The sequence below is a fragment of the Phocoena sinus genome, chromosome 17 (assembly GCF_008692025.1).
Source record: "Phocoena sinus isolate mPhoSin1 chromosome 17, mPhoSin1.pri, whole genome shotgun sequence".
Lineage (NCBI taxonomy): Eukaryota > Metazoa > Chordata > Mammalia > Artiodactyla > Phocoenidae > Phocoena > Phocoena sinus.
The window spans coordinates 29,251,121-29,274,816 of NC_045779.1; positions in this window are offsets into that span (position 1 = coordinate 29,251,121).

The window sequence follows — 23,696 nt, forward strand, 5'->3', positions numbered from 1 at the left end:
TCTTCCCTACCTGTACATGCACAGCAGACCGCCGTATCTATTTCTCCACCTGCTTCAATCTGGGATTGTCTGCGTCTACTTACACCAATAGAATATGCAGGAAAGGACACTGTACCAGTTCCAGGCTTTGCCTGTAAAAGGATTGCAGTTTCAGCTTCCTCCTCTCACCCTTGTTACGCTTCTTCTCAGAACCCAGCCATTGTGCTATGGAAGCCCAAGCCTCGTGCAGAGGCCACTTAGAGATGCTCCAGCTGACACCCTCAGCTGAGCTTTCAGCTGACAGCCAGCACCAGCTGCCAGCCCTGTGAGTGAGCCGTCTTGGATGTCATTCCAGTTGAGCCTTTAGACAACTCCAGTCCCAGGCACCATTTAACTACAACTGTGTGAGAAAGCCCAAACAAGCACTGCCTAGTTGAGGCCAGCCAACACAAAATTTGTGAGAGATAATAATAACTTGTTGTTTCAAGTCATTACATTTTGGGGTCACTTGTTATATAGCAACAGAGCCAAAAACTGCTGAAAGACCATGGAAGTAATATGTCTCAGAAGCAATGATCTCAGTGCCAGGTCAGTGTCCAGATTTTTCTAATCATCATTCCCCACCAAAAGAAACCAGTTTTTGTTTGTTTATTTCAGAAATGGCTGATTCTGGGGCTGAGGCAAGGAAAGTACAAGATGAATACAGAACATATTGTGCCAGAAAATAAAGGAGTGCTAATTAATTAATTAGTTAATTAATTGACTAATAAGTCAAAGGACATAAGTAGACAGTGAAGGAGACAGATCTGGGAAAATTTCAGAATCAAAACAAATGAAGACAGTAATGGATTGAAACAAAATTGAATAAAAAAGAATCCATGGGTTCACAATGATAAGAAAGAGAGAGGGAAGAGGAGGAAAGGAGGAAAGAAAAGAAAGAAAAATAGGAAAAGAAAGTCAACTTCTTCCTTACAGTACACTGCTGACTAGTATAGAGAAGGAATGATGGAATTAGAAAAATCATGACTTTACAACTATCATAAGAAAAAATGATTTTAGGCAAGAATCATTAATGGATGCTAAATTAAGGTGGGTAAGGGAGTTGGTTAAGGAACAGGATGCTTACATAGTCTCAAAGCATCTCCCACAAATTACTTAATTACAAAAGAGAAAACAGTATAACAATACAGTGGAGAAAATCTTGACCAGGTGATTAAAATTAATATCACCTGGGTGTAGATAAGCATCTTGCACCACCAGATATGGTTCCCTGAGAAAGACACAACATCTGTTATGTTATAGTCCAGCCCAAAATGCATAACCTAAATCTAGTCATGAGGAAACTGGAAAAACCCAAACTGAGCAACATTCTGTAAATTAACTGACCTGAATTCTTCAAATATGTTGTTGATGTCATAAAAAACAATAAGCAAACCCAAGAAAATGCTGAAGAACCATTCCAGATTGAGGAAACTAAACAGATAAGACAACTAAATACAAAATGTGACCTTAGACCAGATTCCATATTGGGGGGAATTGCTTTAGGGAACATCACAGGAACAAGTGGATAAAGTGGAATATGGAAAGTAGGTAAAAGAAATATATCAATGTTAAATTTGATAATTGTACTGGAGTTATGGAAGTTATCATTGTACCCGAGTTATCATTGCTGTTAGGAAATACACATTGAAGTGTTAAGGTGTAAAAGGAAAGATATATGAAATCTACTCAAATAGTTTTCTTAAACTGTCTGGGAAAAAAAAAACTGTGGTGTGTGTGTGTGTGTGTGGAGAGAGAGAGAGAGAGAGAGAGACAAAGAGAGAAAGAAAGAGAATGATAAAGCAAATGAGGTGGTGAGTTTAGGTAAAGCATATATAGATGTCCTTTTTCACATTTTCAAAATTAAACATTTCTCAAAGTTTAAAAATTATAAAACAAAGTCTATGGGGGAAAACAAAGACAAAAGAATCTATAAGTCAAATTCTATGCATAAGCTGCCAATTTGTGGCCTCTGATTTAAAATATCATTGACTTACCTGAAATAGTTAAGGAAATAGTTCAAACAAACAAACAAACAAAAACCCACCTAATTGCAGTGAAACTGAAATCAATGAAAATAAAAGGCTTTTAAGCCTTCCAGGTCAAGGCTGATTCCTCCCAATGCCTGGGTGTGTTTTCTTCCCAAAAGTTACTTTTAAGAAGATGGAGGGGGCAAATTTCAAAAAAGCCAATATTGCGAGAATTTTAGCTAAGAGTCAAAGACTTGAGGATTGTCCAGGGCCCCGAGAGTCAGATTATCTGCCTGCCCAGCTCCTTCTTCTTATCAAAGAACAAAAGCAATGTTCTTGCTGGCAGTTTGGAGACTAAGAAGTTATACCATGTGACAGTTTTCCAGATAACAAGCATTCACTTTAAATGCTCTCTTAAAAATAAAGATTTTTAAAAAAATACTTCCTGCCATTAGGGTCCACTTTTACATATCTTCTGTTCATCATGCTTCAGTTAACGTTATTTGGGGTTTATCCGTCAGTGCCATGAACACAGGATTTATGTTCAATTTGCTGATAGAATACTGTTAAAAGGCAAGAATGTCCTTAGTTAAAGAAAAAATATGTGGGCTTCAAGAGAGAAATGCAAATGGATTATCCAGACCCGTTGGTGGCTTATCTTCCACCAACACTCTATGTAAATCTTGGCAAATGATTTCTAGTCACTGGACACTAGTTCATCTGTAGAAAGACTGAATCAAATTATATCACCTCCAAGATCCTCCCAGATCTAATAATCTCCGTCATCTAATTCTGAAGTTAATCTGCTACATCCTCTGCTTGAGACTGGAGAGGATGTAGTCATTCATACCAGTCATCCGCATGTTTTTAACTGTGCTCTCTAGGAAAAAGGTTAATTATGGATGTATATTAATCCACATAAAATATCCATTTACTGTTCCACTAAGAGATAAATAGAAAAGAAAGCATTAAAAATAGACATTTAAAAAGAAGGAGACAAAAAGCAAATTTTAAACGGGACCCTAGTACTCCTTGCCCACTCTATTTTGGAGACACTGTTTTGTAGAAAAAGTCTGCATTCCTTCATGTGTCCTTGGAGGACAGTCAGAGTTCACCCTCCTCAGTCTGCTTCCCACTTCTCTCCTGTCCTTTACGCTCCTGCCACCTGGGATTACTCACTGTTCTCTGGACCAGTCACACTTTGTCACGCTCCTGTCTTGACTCCTGCTTCTGCTGTTTTTCTGGTCAGGGGGAAAACAAACATCACGCACATGCTACCTAGTCTTTAAGACTTTGACCCAAAGTCACCTTTTTGTGACGCCTTCCTCCTCCCATCAGTTTTGTTTTTTTTTTCCTTCTCTCTGAGACCACAGTGCAATATAGTTCACCAAAGTAATTTATGTAAATTATTATGTATATAAATTACATGAGTCTGTGAACTCTTCCACAAAATGTTAGTCTCTGAAGACCAAAATTGTCTTATTTTTATCTTTGCCTAATTTCCAGCACCTAGTACATGGAAAGAGCTCAATAAAAGTTAATTTAATTTAGTGTCTTTGGACTTCCCTGGTGGCGCAGTGGTTAAGAATCCACCTGCCAATGCAGGGGACGTGGGTTCGAGCCCACATGCCATGGCCCACAACTACTAAAACCCGCATGCCTACAGCTCATGCTCCACAACAAGAGAAGCCACCGCAATGAGAAGCTTGCACACTGCAATGAAGAGTAGCCCCCACTCGCCGCAGCTAGAGAAAGCCTGCACGCAGCAATGAAGACACAACGCAGCCAAAAATAAATAAATTTATTTTTTTAAAAAAAATAATAATTTAGTGTCTTAAGGGAAGTTTTACGCTAGTCGAACTCTTCATTTTAAAAGACCCTGTTCTCTAGTAAAGCTGTTAAGGCACTGATCCACTGCAAAGAAGATTAAAAGTCTAGTCCACAGGCACCTTATGTGGATCAAAGACTATCTCTTATTGAATATAACAACTGTGATGAAACTGTAATTCTTGATTTCTTCTTTCAGTAATATCTTCCAAAATGTTGTTCAAGGAATGTTATTCCTGTGAGATTGAGTCTTTAGCAACTATGGAGACAGACCAGAGCGACAGGAGAAAGCATCGTTACTGAAGAAAACACTCGAAAATTTGGAATAAATTAGAAGGGGAAGAAACAAAAAACTGCCATGTTCACTGGGGGTTGAAATGGTGGTATTCTTTGTGGAGAAAAGTAAAGATTAATCTGTAGTATGCATCATTCCTTGGCTGAAATTTAAAAAAAAAAAAAGCCTTAAAAATAATATAAACAGCAATTTAGTAAATAAATAATTTAGTAAAGCATTAGTTAAATATGCCTGCTTCATTTAACATTTAACTGAATCAAGCTAATAATAACACATTTCAGGAATAAACTATGACCATTAATCTATTTTTTCCCCAACCATTTTTAGCTTTTCTGATTCACGGTGAGTGTGGCCGAGTGTCTCGTGGCAGCAACTGTGAGGGGACCAGATTAACCCAGAAAGGGGATGGTGAGTCAGGGTCACGGAGTTCCTGATTCACACAAACAACTGTACTTGAGCATGTAAGAACCAAAGAAATCCCACAGCCTGGGGTTTAATGAATGATATTACAGCAAAACTCATGCAAAGAAAGAGGTGCTAACTTTGTGGTTACAACTTTCTGTATGTAAAAATAAGCATGGATCACTCCAGGGACTAATATAGTGTTTGTTGTTTAACTGGGTGCTAAGCTAATGGCAAAACTAAGATTGATTATGTTTAGAGCAATGGGAGGTCCTAGATCAGGGGTTTTTTAACCATTTGTTTGCCCAGGACTCCTTTGGGAAGCTAAAGAGAAGAACCATGAAAACTTTACGAAGATGTGTCATGCTCTTGGGAAAAATCTATGCCTGGGATGCCAGGCTAAAAAGTCCTAGAGCCTCCTTTCTCTCCTATGGTTTCATGACTTTCATGGGAAATTCAACATTTGTGTGTTGTGCTTTTTCAAAATCACTCTTGGGACATTGAAAAACTTCTTAGAACTCAGAACATTCACGTAAGGTCTCCAGAAGCATTTTGACAGAAATATTAAAGCCCAAGTATCAATTCAAACTTCCTAGGAGTTTTAGCAAAGCTCTTTTTTTTCACATAAACAAAACATCTTGAATTACATAGTTCATAAGTTCCAAAATACCCATTTTCCTAATAAAATGAAGAATGCATAAATAAGGTTTTAACATATTACTAGAATTAGGTTGACTCTCTCCATGTTAAACCTGGGCCCTCCTAAGACACCTCGCAGTAAAAACAAATCACAGAGGGCTTCCCTGGTGGCACAGTGGTTGGGAGTCTGCCTGCCGATGCAGGGGACACGGGTTCATGTCCCGGTCCGGGAGGATCCCACATACCGCGGAGTGGTCGGGCCCGTGAGCCATGGCCGCTGAGCCTGCGTGTCCGGAGCCTGTGCTCCGCAACGGGAGACACCACAACAGTGAGAGGCCAGCGTACCGCAAAAAAAAAAAAAAAAAAACAAAACAGTTATTTAAAAACAAATCACAGAGATTCCTAGTTATATGGCTAATATCAAAAGCTCATGTGACTGTTCTAATATATTTGAATCAATATATTAATTGCTTTATTAAACCTAGACCATCAAAAAGATTTATATAAACAATACTGTATTATATGAAACTCTTCTTTACAATAATACATTCATTTATTACTACTATATCCTGAAAAAGAAAAGAAAACTCAGGCCACAAAATTCAGCAAAAGGATTAGCAGCTCTAAGAATTCAGCTGAGGGGAATGGTAATAAAAAAGGAATGATTTTTAAAATTTAGCACAGGAAACTCTACTCAGTATTCTGTAATAACCTATATGGGAAAAGAATCTGAAAAAGAATGGATATATGTATATGTATAACTGAATCACTTTGCTGTACACCTGAAACTAACACAACATTGTAAATCAACTATACTCCAATATAAAATAAAAATTAAATTTAAATAAATACATAAAATTTTGGTCTTTGACCTCAAACTAGAACGGCAGATCTACAAAACTCTCAAGCTTATGTATGATTCTGATTAATCCTATTTTCTAAAGTAGACACATTAAATTATTAAATTTAAAGGTATCTATTACTTTTTTAAAAATTCAATTGAGCATGTCCTTATAAAGCAAAGGGAACATTTCAACCTGATTTCAACAAGATCCGATTTAGAAAGCAACTCTAAGAACAGTAAAAAAGAAAGAAAATAAAAAGGATTCTAAGATATATAACTGACTTCCCCTAAAACCTAAAATATGGAGAAACTTGAATATCTCATCCAATTTTTCTGTTGCCATGTTTCCCTTGTGAGGCACTGAAGTCTTTATAAACACAAGGTTGGTGTGTCGTCGGCCAAGATCTCAAAAGTCAGGCTATTTCTTACTCTGTTTGTGTTGGGACTTTGATCTTATCTCTTCTGCTTATCCCAAACCAAGCTCCTATTGCCCCAACAGTTAGTCCAGTTTGGGAGCTAAGCGGAGCAACAGTACCATTAGGGCTGGAGAGACCATGACTGGAGGGGTGGGAAGTGGGAACCAGGGAGGAGAGAATGCAGAAAGCTGGCTGAGCAGCCGCTGAGGTGGTGAAACCACAGACATCCTGTCCCAGAGAACTTCAGGGACTATCACATGAAGTCAGGGTCCATTGAGAAATTATATATTTATTTGACCACTATTTTTACCCAGTGAGGTAAAAATTAAACTGTAATAAATGGTAGCTGATTAATAAAGCTATCTTATTAAATGCTTCCTTAATTATTCAAACTGCCCAGAATTAGATGTATAGACTTAAAATGGGCATGCAGGTTTAGAAACTTAACTCTATCAGATGGAAACAAGAAGCTATATGCTGCCAACTATAAGTCACAGGGGAAAACTAGTTGATCCCAAGGCAAAACTAGCTACACTACTGGTTGGAATCTAAGAAGTAAACCTATGGTGCTTGTTTGGTCATGGCCTAATATTTCATAATTATGCAGTAAACCCTATGATATACATTTATGATATTCTAAACTCTCTCTTCCTCAATCTCCATATCCACTTAGTCCCCAAGATTTACCCAGTTGAAGTGATTCTTGAATAAAGTGCCTCTTCCACCATCCTGTGTCACTACTTTAATTCACTCTTCCAGGTGGTCTGTACACAAGGCTACCAAGGTTATCATTCCAAGCAAGTGGAGATTATACTCTCTTTTGCACACAGGATAAAGCCCAACACCTTGGCATGGTCTCTGGGACACTTTGCAGTCTGGCATCATTCTACCATCATCCAGCCTCACTCTCACCAAGCCCTCTCTGTAATCTATGCACATGAGATTCTTTACTGTTCCTCCAACATCCCTCTCAGACATACAGCCTTTTACATAGACTAGTCCCTCTCCCCAGAAAGACATTTCTTTGGTCTTCCGATTCAAATGTCCTCTTTTCTGTAAAATTTTCTTTAATCTACCCACTCACTCCCACAGGGAATGTAAGTGGCTCCCTTGTTCCTGAAGCATTTTGCTCATATCCCTATTCCGATACTTAATCTATTTTCATGCCATAGTAGAGCATAAAGATCAACTTCAGAGTTGACTCTGTCACAAATCGCTGTGTGACCTCATTGAAACAACTGTACCTCCATGAACTTAATTTCTTCATCTGTAACTGCGAATAAATATAGCTACAAAACAGAGCTGTTAAAGCAATTCAATATTGCATTAAAGCATCGACACTGCTCCTGACCATAGTAAAAATTCAACAAATAGAGCTAAAATATTATTAATAATAATTATTACTGTGTTAATTATACATGTAAACATCTATATAAGGTTTATTAAAATAACACCAGGATGAGAACTATGTCTATTTATACCATCTTTATCACACATACACATAAATTTACTTTTTTGGTTTATATCCTAGATATCTGAATAATTTTCTCTTTTCTGTTGTAACACCAGATGTAAAATTTCTTCCTAGGTCCTTGCCTCTGGAAAACACGCCAAATCTGAAATGGATGTACCAAAGTCCAGCTAAATTATGATAAGACACAGGCCCTGATGGTAAATATAGTTTTCGGTAACTACAGTGGTTCAGTGATGAGCTAGAAATATTTATTCTAAATATTTATAGGTCCTTTCTTTTAAATAAAAGCCTAAATTATTTTTGGTGAAGGAGATAGCAATGGGTAGGGTAAGTGAATATGCACATGTACAGAATATATATTATCATGGAACAACCAAAATATTTAAATTATGTTTGTATTGCTCATTCCCAATACTTCCAAATGTCTTAAATCTTCCCCAATACCCCCAAAGAGATTAAATTAATACAGCTATATTGAATACTTGGTTTGAACAGAATTTTAATCATAAACAGCCCATTAGAGCTTTATATTTTAGATCATACTCAGGCCACTCAAGAAATATGCCCTTTCAGGAACTTTATTTCCAGCCTCCTACCACATCCCCCAAAGTGATTTGTGTTATTACAAACTGAGGAGTTAAGGTTAAAATTGCACTGATGAAAGCAGAACACAGCACATCTCTTGGTTTTCCATTTTTATTTCTGCTGTGATAGCATTTATTGACATGAATAAAACCCACTTCCTGCATCATCCAGAATTGTCCAGAATTATTTTAAATTATATATTTTAATTATATTTATATTATATATTTAATTATATTTATATTTTATATTACATATAGCTTTTCATTCTTCAGATATTTAAATATTATACATATATCTGGCTTATCTTGGCTAATTAGGCAACACTCATCCAAATTCTAGAGCATGTAAGACCATTACTCTCTTACCAGAGAGGTACAATAATAACATATACATTAGCTGCTAGGCACTGTTGAAAGCATTTTGCACGTATTCAAAGACTTTACACACCGATGAAGGTCACAACTGCCCATATTCTTTTCTTCAATAATTTCTCATGCTGCCCAGTTCATTTAACGATTGTTGCCAGTAGCATTTTCCACTAGAAATATTTTTAGTGACTAGTAGTGTCTAAGAGTTACCTGTCTTAAAGCATAGGGTTTAACAAGAAACAAGCCAGGATACCCTGATAAACATTTTTGGAACTGAGGATGCCTGGTTGTCTATCTCGAGATGTGGACATGGAAGGTACACTAAGATCTCCATTCACTGGAGCCCTCAGAACCTTGGTCGCTGCTCTACAATGTGGGAGACCTGAGCCATCATTTTCCCTTCACCACTTACTACCTGTGTAACTTTAATTATGTCTCTTCACATGGGCTCAGTTTTCTCAGGTGTAAAAGTGTATCCTAAGGACAGAGTATTTAGTCTCTGATATTTTAAAAACACCAATGGTTCTAAAATCTAGAATTTGTTTTATTTCTGTGAACACCAGAAAATACTAGAGTTTTATTCAGAAAAGCAAATTTTGGGATATGTCCTAGGTCTAGCACATATATAATCTAATAGGTGTCTCTATTTCTGCCTCTAGAGTAATCAGCTCTACCTTTCTTTATGCTATTCTCTTGTTCCTGAAATATCACATCTTCCCAACGAAGTCCTACCTACCAGTCCTCATGTGCTACTCATGAGCAGTTAGCATCTCCGTTTCCAACTAGTTTTTTGATTACAGTTTATCCTCTCTTATGTCAAATATGCAGTGTATTGTTAATTCTGAGATGCACACTTTTTTCATACTTAACATCTCTCAATTCAGAATACAGCTTAATCAATGACATATTGCAAATATACTTGACTATTCTTTTATCTTTTCAACGTCACAAAAGTAATTGTGTATATCATAATCTATGGCATCTTACATTCAATGAAAATATCTTGCTGGTATTTGAAATGTCATATACTCTCTGTATGTTTTATTTCCCAAATGTATATAAAATTATATTTTTATATTATTGTTCCTCTAATCACTAGAATATTATTAATGTGGTAAGAATTCAAACAAGAATTTGATTAACAACTATGAAAACACCATGATCCAAGGGACAAAAAGATTCTAGATTTCTAAAGAAAGATTATTCAATTGTATATCAACATAATGTATTTATTGAGGTAGAGATATAGACCAATATATTTTAAAAGATTTTCAACAAGGATTAAGTTTTAAAAAATTCATCTTTTCTTTATCACTAAGACACAACTAAATGCTTTTCTTTTCCTTATCCTTTCTTAGACTTTCCCAGAATCTCAAGATGGTAGGAATCTCTAACAGTGTTTTGACCATTCCTTCTTTCTGTTCAGGACTTTACCTAGAATGTTAGGGGAATATAAGACAAACTTTAACACAGACATGGAGAATGGACTTGAGGACATGGGGAGGGGGAAGGGGAAGCTGGGATGAAGTAAAAGAGTAATATTGACATATATACACTACCAAATGTAAAATAGATAGCTAGTTGGAAGAAGCTGCATAGCACAGGGAGATCAGCTCGGTGCTTTGCGACCATCTAGAGGGGTGGGATAAGGAGTGTAGGAAGGAGAGGCAAGAGGGAGGGAATATGTGGATATACGTATGCATATAGTCGATTCACTTTGTTAGACAGCAGGATAATTGTAAAGCAATTATACTCCAATAAACATGTTTAAAATAAAAAAGACAAACTTTAAAAACTAGTTTTCTTCTAGTTCACATTTTAATGTTTCTTCTCGTAGCAAGAATTCATTCCAAGGTGTCCTACACTGAACAGTAGAAGTAATGATGTCCATTAAGTTTATAAAACAGCTTCAACAGCTGTCTTGCAACCAAATAAAGTCCATAATTAACCCACAATGCAGAGATAACATTAAACATTCATATTCCAAAGGTCTGGGCAATAGTGGCTCACCTTTAAAAATCTCCACTTAAATGTATATCAAATAAATTGAGTAACCAGAAATTAATTTTCAAAACTATGCTGAGCTGCATTTCTCTTATGTGCGGTCACTGCTGCCTCTAGCCTGACGTAATATGGCACTGGCTTTACCTCTCTTCCTGGCCACAGAGAGATTCATTTTATAAACAATTGCTAAACACTGGCTATGTGTAGGGACTCTGCCAGCTCAGTGAAGATGCAAAAATAAATTGCCTTCAAGGGATTTACAGTCTAATACAGATACACAGGATGTGGGACCCCACCCACCTCCTGAGAACTTCACTGTTGATGGGGAACAATAACTCTGGGAGGTCTCCTCAATATAAGCATAAATATTTATATTGATGCTGTGCTGGAGTAGACATTGAAGAAATACTGCTTCAGCCCCCTTACCTTATCTAGCTGTCAGAGGCCTAAAATAGTGTAGATATTTTTAAAGGAACCAGTGCAAGAAGAAATACAAGATATTTTAAAAATCAGTATCTATTTGGCATAAAGAACAAGTTTTTACAGTTCAGAAACAGATGAATTTTCTGAGTTCAGAAAAACCAGGCATCCAGGCAGGCATTGAGATTCCAAGAAAAAGAACTCACTTCATAACTCTGAGAAACATGTGAGAAGAGTTGCAATCTGCTCTCGCCTTCGTGGTGTCAGAGGGACGCAGGAGGAGATGGTGTGTTATTTGACATGAAGCTTATGTGAGGGCATGCACGTCACAGCCTCATCCTGGCTGGGCAAGATCTGACTGCTATCAGACTATGCAGACTGGTGGCAACACAGAGACCCTTTCTAGGCAGCTGGGACCAACAACAGAGCAGCACAGAGTTTCTGAGGACATACACTTGTGTGTGTGTGTAAATGTTTAACTAGGGTACAAACTAACATGAAAGGAAAGTACATCTTGGAGGTCATAAATCATTTTAGAATGAGAGCTAACTGTTAATCTTATTTTACTTTGGAATTCACGAACGTGGTAACCAGATCAAATGAATGTTAAGGACAAGAATGGGCAGAGTCAAATAAATTTATGGGAGAATTTGGAAAAATAGGTCCTGCAAAATTTGGATTGCAAAGATGTCCAATTAAATAATAAAATAACATTAAGAGAATGTTAGGCAAAAACAAGTAGATAAAGATATTAGTCATTTAGAAACCATTTTTTAAGTCCTAGAAATCCATTTAGAATTACTATGAATTTAATTCTACCACATTTACCACACAAAATATACCACCTTGAGTCTTCATACTTCATAAAGAAAATGAACCAAACTGGGAGTTAACCACCTAAATTGCAATTTCACTTAAAAAATATCTCTTTTAAAAATTTACTTTGATTTAAAAATTCATGTAACTCCCAACACAGCTACACTAAATATAAGCATATGGTTTCATAGATGCAAACATAGTTTAAACTTTGTCAAACTGTACATTTTAAACATGTGTCCCTTATTGTATATCAGTTATATCTCAATAAATCTGTAAAAAGTATCCATGTAAGTATTTATGAAGTTATACTAATAAGTGAGACAGCATAGCAGAAACATAGTATTACTTAAGAGAATGTTTCAGAGATTGGTATCGGTGCTTTAATCAAATCTTAAATTCCATTTATTCAGATATCCTTTCTTTCAGAAGTAAAATTTGTTGAAACAGCTATGAAAAAAGGACAATAATGCTAAATGATTAGCCAAATTAGGGACAATTATAATAAAAAAATAAATAAATAATGAATAAAAATAAATTTATAATAAAATATATGAATAATGAAAATAAAATTATAGCTGCAAAACTTCCTTGCTAAAATTGGGAGAAAATGCAAGGAAGAAATCAAAGACTACAGAAGATCATCTTCCAGCTAAAAAGCAGATATAACAAAGAGCAAGCATAGCACTTTATTTAAACCTTACCATACTTAATCCTGGCCTCCAAATATATTGACTTTTTTATAGTTGTGGGAAGAAAAATTTCTCTTAAACTAGGGAAATTTAATTTGTTATGTTCAATAATTTCTGTTGAAGAGATTAGGTAAATTCTTAGACTGCCTCTCTGGTGAATTAATTTCTACAAGTTCTTTTATATAAACTCAGAAGGAACAGACCAGGAAAAAGTATGTCTAACTTAAGTGTCATTCTAACAGGAAAAGACATTAGGTTAAAAAGAACTGTCTTTGCCAGTGCTCTCCACCCCTGTGAATTGTTAAATATCATAAACTAGACACCGGATAGCCTAGTATAACTAAGGGGGAATATACGTGTAAACAGTTAATAAGTTCGTTGTTTGAAGTTTTTGACTCAATGGGAGATAAAAATAAAGCAGGAAAAAGAATGAGAGTACCAGGGTAAGAAAAATAAACCACTTGTTTTGATTTTATATACAACATACACATAAAAAAATAAAAATAATAGATGTGACTTTGATATTTTTGAAAAGTACAAAAGTGTGTATTTTGTTCTAAACAGTTTTCAAAGACCTTCAGGGCCACACCTTGTCAAACTCGGTGTGAAGGTACAGTGAGAGACCCTGTCTGCTGAGGGTAGCTCAGTGGATGCTTAGTCAACAGAACTTATTGGCAATGCCAAGACTTAATGGTCTTCAACAAGTGTCACATGTACTAGCATTTTGGCAGATTTATGGCTCTGGTTTTGTAAAGGGAGGGTCTTTCAGGAAGCAATAAATATAGATTAGCCCCTCCTTAAATAATCATAGTCCAAGAGGATCAACATCACACAATTTGAACTTTTTATGACAAATTCTTTTAGTCTATAAAAATGGTTGATAGTACAAAAATTAAGAAAATGATTATCACACTATTTAATCTTTGCATATGTAAAGATGAAAGAATGAGTTGACTACAGTTTTATGTGACTAAAACATTAATTTAGAAACATTATAGTTTTCTGTTCTCATGAAATGTGCTTCTCTCCTCCCCACCAAATAACACTTTTCCTGGAATAACATGCAATGGGCAAGGTAGACATGGAAATGGCATATATATAATAAATTTTTTAATGATTTTGGATAATGACTACTCTTAGGAGAAAGACACAGCAATTATATTCCTCAAAGAATTCGTTTTTAACTTGATTCATCTTGGTAACTATCAATAATAATAACAAAATAATCCATCTCTACACCACTTGGAGTGGTGGATTACCCCAGCTTTTGTTGCCTGTCTTCATACTCTTGGCAACTTGATTCCATCACGGAGGAAATGTGAGATGAAATTTAAGTCAAGTAATTTTTCAACTGAAATGAATCTTGGTGGGAAAATAACACTATAATTAATGTGTCATGTATTATTATCAAAAGAATCAGTAAACTGGGGTGAAGTAAGCACTGTCTCTGGAGAGCCCTACCCTACCTGTTCCAAATTCCCTCTTCTTGCCTAGTAATTGTACAAAGTTGGGAAATTTGCTCAGTTTTTCTGAGTACCCTTTTCTTTTATCTGTATAATATGGAGAATAATGTCTATTATAGAAGTTTTGCAAGAATTAATGTAGATAATATCTTTAAAGCACAATCCCTGGCACATAAGAGAAATACAATAAATGGAAGCTATTACAATCATTTTTATTATCTCAGTGTTCATTATGATGTTCCCCTTTATAGTTTTCACTGGTAATTGAAAGTTGCTTCATGAATGGCATTAACAGTTAACTTTGCAGAAGCAAGTTAGTTAGCAACTGCATAATAATGAGTAAAAGAATAAGGCTTTTTCTCAAGTTGTCCCAGAAGCAGAGCCAGATAGCTGAGCATGGATGCCAGCCTAGAGAAAGAAAGACAACCAGAACTGTTGGTAGGAAAAGACTATTGTACGGAAAAATTACTATATATAAAAGGTAGAAAGAAATAAAAGGAACGCTCTAAGGTCTGCCAACCTTCTCCCTCAACCACCGATCCCTAGGAAAGAATACCAGGGATGACTCGTCTTAAAATAAGAAATCATTCAATGTAGAAGTCTAAGGTTTAAAGAGGAAAAAGCTTCAAAACACATACCATCCATACTCCCATCCTGCCCCTTGCTCCCAGACCCCAGGCAAACAGTAATTTACTTTCAGTCACTATATTTTATTTTGAATTGTCTAGAATTTTCTATAAATGAAGTCATATAGTATGTACTCTTTTTGGGTACAAGGGAATGGGAGGCCTATCCAGAGTTTTACCCCAACTGCTGTAAGGTGCTTGAAATTCCATTCTAGTTCATTACCTACTTACTGTGGTTCTTAACCTTGATTATGCCACAAATCCCTTTGAGACCCTAATAAATTCTGTGAGCTAACATCTCAGAGAAAAAAAACAAAAATACACTTGTGTACATTCCCACAAAATGTTGCATACAGTTTCAGGGCATTCAGAGGAAAGAATTTGCTTTATCTTAAAACTTTTGTAGCTACCAAATATATGATCAGACTAAGAATCTCTGTTTATAACATCAAAACTGGAATAGGAGGAACCAAAGGCTGTGCAGAGCTGTGCATTCATATTTTGGATGTTGGCCAGAAGGATTTATATTGCTTAGTAGATATTTATCTCTTTTCCTTTTTAGGGAGTACTAGGCACCAATTTTCCTCTGTTCTGTAACAGAAAGGTTGCCTTTTTTTCTTCTTCTCCTTCATTTCTGTACTTGGTTTTATGTGTGAGTTTCTTGAGAGGGAAGCATTCTTGTTTTGTTTAATATGAAAACCAGGTTTGAATTAATTTTAGACTTCTAAAATTCTTAGACTAAATTTTAAAATATTTATACAACTCTCCTCTCAGATTTTTTCTTACTCATTAAAAAAAAAGAAACAACAACAAAAACTTCTGTCAGCAACTGAGAGTGTGATTTGATGCTTATGTCACTTTCAGTTGGTGAATTATCACATGCAGCCTATATAAATGATACCTCTTAAATGTTTTGCTTAGAAGATTGACTATGTAGCTACAGCTTAGATCATTGACTCCAGCAATGTTTCTTACAACTATGGTCCAGAAGTATAGAGATAATACATTAATGTGATATTAATGTATATATATATATATATATATATATACATATATATATATTTATATGTGTGTGTATATAGACTTTTTTATATCATAATATATATAATATAAGGGTGAGCTTACTCAACCATTTGCAGACGTAAATTATCCTGGAAAATGATGTGTGTATCTACATGGAAAATCACCCCTCAGATTAAAACACTATTTGCTATGTCTCAAAATATTTCATTTTATACCTAGATGATAACTTTCTCTCTTCCCTTCAGCAATAACTGCTGCAAAATTATTTATCAAAGGAATAAGTACGTAAAAGGATCATACACCATGATCAAGTGGGGTTTATTCCAGGAATGCAAGGATTCTTCAATATGTGCAAATCAATCAATGTGATAAACCATATTAACAAATTGAAGGAGAAAAACCATCTGATCATCTCAATAGATGCAGAGAAAGCTTTCGACAAAATTCAACACCAATATATGATAAAAACCCCGCAGAAAGTAGGCATAGAGGAAACTTTCCTCAACATAATTAAGGCCATATATGACAAACCCACAGCCAACATCATCCTCAATGGTGAAAAATTGAAAGCATTTCCACTAAGATCAGGAACAAGACAAGGACGCTCACTCTCACCACTCTTATTCAACATAGTTTTCGAAGTTTTAGCCACAGCAATCAGAGAAGAAAAGGAAATAAAAGGAATCCAAATCAGAAAACAAGAAGTAAAGCTGTCACTGTTTGCAGATGACATAATACTATACATAGAGAATCCTAAAGATGCTACCAGAAAACTACTAGAGCTAATCAATGAATTTGGTAAAGTAGCAGGATACAAAATTAATGCACAGAAATCTCTGGCATTCCTATACACTAATGATGAAAAATCTGAAAGTGAAATCAATAAAACACTCCCATTTACCATTGCAACAAAAAGAATAAAATATCTAGGAATAAACCTACCTAAGGAGACAAAAGACATGTATGCAGAAAATTATGACACTGATGAAAGTAATTAAAGATGATATAAATAGATGGAGAGATATACCATGTTCTTGGATTGGAAGAATCAACATTGTGAAAATGACTCTACTACCCAAAGCAATCTACAGATTCAATGCAATCCCTATCAAACTACCAGTGGCATTTTTCACAGAACTAGAACAAAAAACTTCACAATTTGTACGGAAACACAAAACATTCCGAATAGCCAAAGCAATCTTGAGAACGAAAAACGGAGCTGGAGGAATCAGGCTCCCTGACTTCAGACTATACTACAAAGCTACAGTAATCAAGACAGTATGGTACTGACACAAAAACACAAATATAGATCAATGGAACAGGATAGAAAGCCCAGAGATAAACCCATGCACATATGGTCACCTTATCTTTGATAACGGAGGCAGGAATGTACAGTGGAGAAAGGACAGCCTCTTCCATAAGTGATGCTGGGAAAACTGGACAGGTACATGTAAATGTATGAGATTAGATCACTCCCTAACACCATACACAAAAATAAGCTCAAAATGGATTAAAGACCTAAATGTAAGGCCAGACACTATCAAACTCTTAGAGGAAAACATAGGCATAACACTCTATGACATAAATCACAGCAAGATCCTTTCTGACCCACCTCCTAGAGTAATGGAAATAAAAACAAAAATAAACAAATGGGACCTAATGAAACTTCAAAGCTTTTGCACAGCAAAGGAAACCATAAACAAGACCAAAAGACAACCCTCAGAATGGGAGAAAATATTTGCAAATGAAGCAACTGACAAAGGATTCATTTCCAAAATTTACAAGCAGCCCATGCAGCTTAATAACAAAAAAACAAACAAGCCAATCCAAAAATGGGAAGAAGACCTAAATAGACATTTCTCCAAAGAAGATATACAGACTGCCAACAAACACATGAAAGAATGCTCAAGATCATTAATCATTAGAGAAATGCAAATCAAAACTACAATGAGATATCATCTCACACCGGTCAGAATGGCCATCATCAAAAAATCTAGAAACAATAAATGCTGGAGAGGGTGTGGACAAAAGGGGACACTCTTGCACTGCTGGTGGGAATGTGAATTGGTTCAGCCACTATGGAGAACAGTATGGAGGTTCCTTAAAAAACTACAAATAGAACTACCATATGACCCAGCAATCCCACTACTGGGCATATACCCTGAGAAAACCAAAATTCAAAAAGAGTCATGCACCAAAATATTCATTGCAACTCTATTTACAATAGCCCGGAGATGGAAACAACCTAAGTGCCCATCATCAGATGAATGGATAAGGAAGATGTGGCACATATATACAATGGAATATTATTCAGCCATAAAAAGAAACGAAACTGAGCTATTTGTAATGAGGTGGGTAGACCTAGAGTCTGTCATACAGAGTGAAGTCAGTCAGAAAGAGAAAGACAAATACTGTATGCTAACACATATATATATATGGAATTTAAGAAAAAAAATGTCATGAAGAACCTAGGGGTAAGACAGGAATAAAGACAGAGACCTACTGGAGAATGGACTTGAGGATATGGGGAGGGGGAAGGGTGAGCTGTGACAAAGCGAGAGAGAGGCATGGACATATATATACTACCAAACGTAAGGTAGATAGCTAGTGGGAAGCAGCCGCATAGCACAGGGAGATCAGCTCGGTGCTTTGTGACCGTCTGGAGGGGTGGGATAGGGAGGGTGGGAGGGAGGGAGACGCAAGAGGGATAAGATATGGGAACATATGTATATGTATAACTGATTCACTTTGTTATAAAGCAGAAGCTAACACACCATTGTAAAGCAATTATACCCCAATAAAGATGCTAAAAAAAAAAAAAGGAATAAGTGTGAAAGAAAAGACATTGCTTTGAAGAGAAGATAGATAGATTCCCTAGCTAACTACAGTTTGTGGTGCAATTTCCTAAAGTTCAAATTCCTGAAAAATGAAAGACTCTACTCTTGAGAAAGCTTTAATGCCAGCTTTGATTTCAGTTATTGGAAGTTATTAACAGAAAGCACGTTTTTACATTTATGATTCAAAAGGGAATATACTATAAAATGTTTAATAAAATGTTGAGAAAAGAATAATGGATGGCTTTGTACTATTAATTTGAAAGAATTATCTATCTTTTTTTAAACAACTGAGAACATACACTCCAATAAGCATATGTAGAATCTTAGCCTTGATAGAGAAAATTTTTAAAATGAATAACAAGAATTAAATAGAAATCATAGGTTTGTTCATTCAATGGACAATGGTGGGGTTCAGTTAGAAAAAGCACACAAAAAAATCAAATTCTAGTCAACTTTCAGTATATAACACTATACAGTTGTAGACATCTAAGAGTAATCTTTATCAGACTCAAATGTTCTAAATACTGTTTTCATATTCTTTGGCCTGTCAAAAGTTTTATTAAACTTAGTGAAGAAATTATTTCATATTCTTTAGGCAAATATTTTTGAGGTAATGGAAAAACATCTCAGAAAAGTCCAGAGGAGCAAAAGGATTAGAAAGGGAAAGGGAGAGAGAGAGAGAGAGCAATATAAGGTACAATATGGAAAACGTTGTCTCCTGTTCATACAGGAGAGTAGCCAGATTAAATCAGGGAGACAAAAAAAAAAAAAAAAAAAAAGCAAACCCATGAATAAACCAATAGCTTCAGATACTAAGATATTTTCATTGCTGGGTTAAAATGTTACTAGACGTGTTCAGACTAAAGCTGTCTTTCTTTTTCACCAGAGAATCTCTTTTTTTTTTTCTGAGGAAACATATGCCATGTCCAGACAATCTGAGAATGAATATTCTTATTTCTACTCCAGTCTCCTTTTCTTTTCTAGCTCCTTTCCTGTTGTTTGCAGCCCACAAGGAAAAGGCAGGCCGAGTGGGAAGCAAGGGAAGCATATTCATTCCAACATGGCCCCTGGAGTCATGGCCCTGTAGATCAGCTCCTCCTAGCACCAAAGGGGTGAGTCAGATTCTCACTTTGCCATTCAGAGTACCTGAGATCTGAAGGAAAAGTGGCAGGTCACCTAGTCTGGCCTTTTCCCAATTCAGAGCTATTCGATTGCCACAGTCATATCTTTTTCATGTATGGGTATCAGTTGGGCTGTTATTTAGTAAATACTTTTCTTTAAATGGCTCATTATTTATTTCAAATACTTTTAAATGGTATTTTACTAACCAGTTTAATTTAGCAAAAATAGAAATTATACATAAACATATACACAATGAAATCAATGCGGTATTATTTAATTCCCACTAAATACTGTTGCCTCCTAAAACTGCAGCCTGATCTCTGCCAACTCCATTAACAAAGATTACTAAGATGATAAAGTCTTATCAACTTGAAACTGAGACACCTTTCCTTGACAAAATCAAAGGGAATGGAAGATAATTAAGAAAGGATTGTCTCATTTTATGATTCAAGATTATTTAATGCCCTGTCTAGGAATCATTAATAATCTTTCCATACAAAGCAGAACTAAAAACAAAATGGAAATTAGGTATCTTTTGCTGTTATCAAACAAAGTGAAAAAAAATCCATTTATTCTACAAAGACTCATAAATTTTAGACTGATACATTTGAAAGCAATCTAGTTTTCCACTTCACACAACATTTACTCTTGCTTCTGCATTAAAAATCTCAAGAAGATTTTTTTAAATAAAAGTGAAAACAAAAATCTTTGTCAATAAAAATATTATGATTTGGTTTTGGAGAGAAAGCAATCACATGAACAATAGAGAATGAAGCAATTGTTTGAGTGTCAGATAACATAGAAATAACTGTCCTTTGTCCTTCTTTTAATAAATTGACATTTACTATGGGGTAGGCAAGGTGTTAAGTGCTTTACAAACATTTACCAATCCAGTGAGGTAGGTACATTGTTGTTCCCATTTTTGGATGAGGCAACTGAGGTCCAAAGAGGAAAACAAGCCCAAGGTAACACAACTGACAATTGGAGGAGTAGGATTCAAACCCAGCCTATCTCAGTTTTCTACATTAGTTATTGGATAAGGAATAAAATTGTCTAAAGGAATAAGCCAAGAGAACTTAAGTACTTGTTTTTCATTTTATTTTTGGTTCCTACCTACTATATATCATAGTTTCTTCTATATAGAATGGTGGCACATTTAAGATCCTCAACATTCAGGTGCAGTTTAATTCCTGACAGCTGTCAGAATTGTCAGAAGAACTCTCCCAGACCCCAAACTCCCTGGGATAATACATTGTGTGTGTGGCCCAATGCAGTGTCCAGTGCTGGGAGGGTTATCAGAAGATGGTGCAAAAATCCTCCTTCCATCTGCCCAACTGGAACACAGGCTATGAAATTAGTCCAGCTGCTTAGTTTTAAAAACAAAACAGTGGCCTCTACACTGACCATTCCCCAGCCTGTGTGGAGGGGTCAGCAAAAGCATATAGCTCTTAAGCATTACCATGGGGACAGAGGGTAAACAGTTTGCTTTTTCAAAGCTTCAAGCTTGCACTAAAGTGTGACTCAAAAAGGCACATTAAATAAAAATCATGAACTAAGACATGATGAAGGGACTGTTAGTAAAAGATCCACCTGAGGAGATGGGTTGGAAGATGGCGGAAGACGTGGAGATCGCCTTCCTCCCCACGGATACACCAGAAATACATCTACACGTGGAACAACTCCTACAGAACACCTACTGAAGGCTGGCAGAAGACCTCAGAGCTCCCAAAAGGCAAGAAACTCCCCCCGTACCTGGGTAGGGCAAAAGAAAAAAAGAAAAAACAGAGACAAAAGAATAAGGACGGCACCTGCACCAGTGGGAGGGAGCTGTGAAGGAGGAAAAGTTTCCACACACTAGGAAGCCCCTCCGCGGGCGGAGACTGCGGGAGGCGGAGGGGGGAGTTTCGGGACCACGGAGTAGTGCACAGCGACGGGTGCGGAGGGCAAAGCGGGGAGATTCCTGCACAGACGATCGGTGCCGACCAGCACTCACCAACCCGAGAGGCTTGTCTGCTCACCCGCCGGGGCGGGCGGGGCTGCGAGCTGAGGCTCCGGTTTCGGTTTTGGACGGAGCGCAGGGAGAGGACGGGTTGGCGGCTTGAACATAGCCTGAAGGGGTTGGTGCGCCACGACTAGCCGGGAGGGAGTTCGGGGAAAAGCCTGCACCGGCCGATGAGGCAAGAGACTTTTTCTTCCCTCTTTGTTTCCTGGTGCGCGAGGAGAGGGGTTTAAGAGCGCTGCTTAAAGGAACTCCAGAGACGGGCGCGAGCCGCGGCTAGAACCGCGGACCCCAGAGACGGGCGGGAGACGCTAGGGCTGCTGCTGCCGCCACCAGGGGGGCTGTGTGCGAGCACAGGTCACTCTCCGCGCCCCTCTTCCGCGGAGCCTGTGCAGGCCGCCACTGCCAGGTTCCCGGGATCCAGGGACAACTTCCCCGGGAGTACGCACGGTGGGTCTCAGGCTGGCCAAACGTCACGCCGGCCTTTGCCGCAGCGTCACGCCGCCTCTGCCGCCGCAGGCCCGCCCCGCACGCAGTGCCCCTCCTTTCCCCATCCCCCAACCCCCGGCCAGAGTGAGCCGGAGCTCCCGAATCAGCGGCTCCTTTAACCCTGTCCTGTCTGAGCAAAAAACAGACGCCCTCCAGCGACCTGCGCGCAGGGGCAGGGCCGGGTACAAAGCTGAGCTCCTGTGAGCTGTGAGAGCAGGGAGGAGAGGGGGAGGTCTCTCCCGGCAGCCGCGGAGGTGGCGGATTGAAGCTCCACAATCAACTTGATGTGCCCTGCATCTGTGGAATACCTGAATAGACAGGGAGTGATCCCAAATTGAAGAGGTGGAATTTAGGAGCGAGATCTGTGATTTTTTTCCCTTTTCCTCTTTTGTGAATGTGTGCGTGTATGCTTCTGTGTGAGATCTTATCTGTATACTCTTGCTTCCACCATTTGTCCTAGGGCTCTATCCGTCCATGGTTTAAAAAAATTTTTTTTCTTAATAATTAATTTTAATTGTAATAACTTTATTGTACTTTACCTTCGTTCTTTCTTTCTTTCTTTCTTTGCTTCCTTCTTTCCCTCCTTTAGACAGCGAATCACCCCAGGTTGAGGAGGTGGTCTCTGGGAGCAGGATTTATGATTTTTCCCCCTTTGCCTCTCTTTGTGAACACGTATGTGTATGCTTCTGTGTAAGATTTTCTCTGTATAGCTTTGCTTCCAACATTTGTCCTAGGGTTCTATCCGTCCCTTTTTTTTTTTTTCTAAATATTTTTTAGTTCAATAACTATATTATACTTTATTTTATTTTTACTGTATCTTCTTTCTTTCTGTCTTTTTTCCTTCTTTCCCTCCTTCCTTCTTTCCTTCCTCCCTCCCTCCCTCCCTCCTTTCTTTCCTTCTTTGCTTCTTTCTTCCTTCCTTCCTATCCTCCTTTCCTTCTTTCTTTCCTCATACTTCTACTAATTCTCTCTACTTTTTCTCCCTTTTATTCTGAGCCGTGTGGATGAAAGGCTCTTGGTGCTCCAGCCCAGGAGTCAGGGCTCTGCCTCTGAGGTAGGAGAGCCAATATCAGGACACTGGTCAACAAGAGACCTCCCAGCTCCACATAATATTAAACAGTGGAAATCTCCCAGAGACCTCCATCTTAACACGAGCACTCAGCTTCACTCAACGACCAGCAAGCCACAGTGCTGGACAACCTATGCCAAACAACTAGTAAAACAGGAACACAACCCACCCATTAGCAGAGAGGCTGCCTAAAATCATAATAAGGCCACAGACACCCCAAAACACACCACCAGACGTGAACCTGCCCACTAGAGAGAAAAGATCCAGCCTCATCCAGCACAACACAGGCACTAGTCCC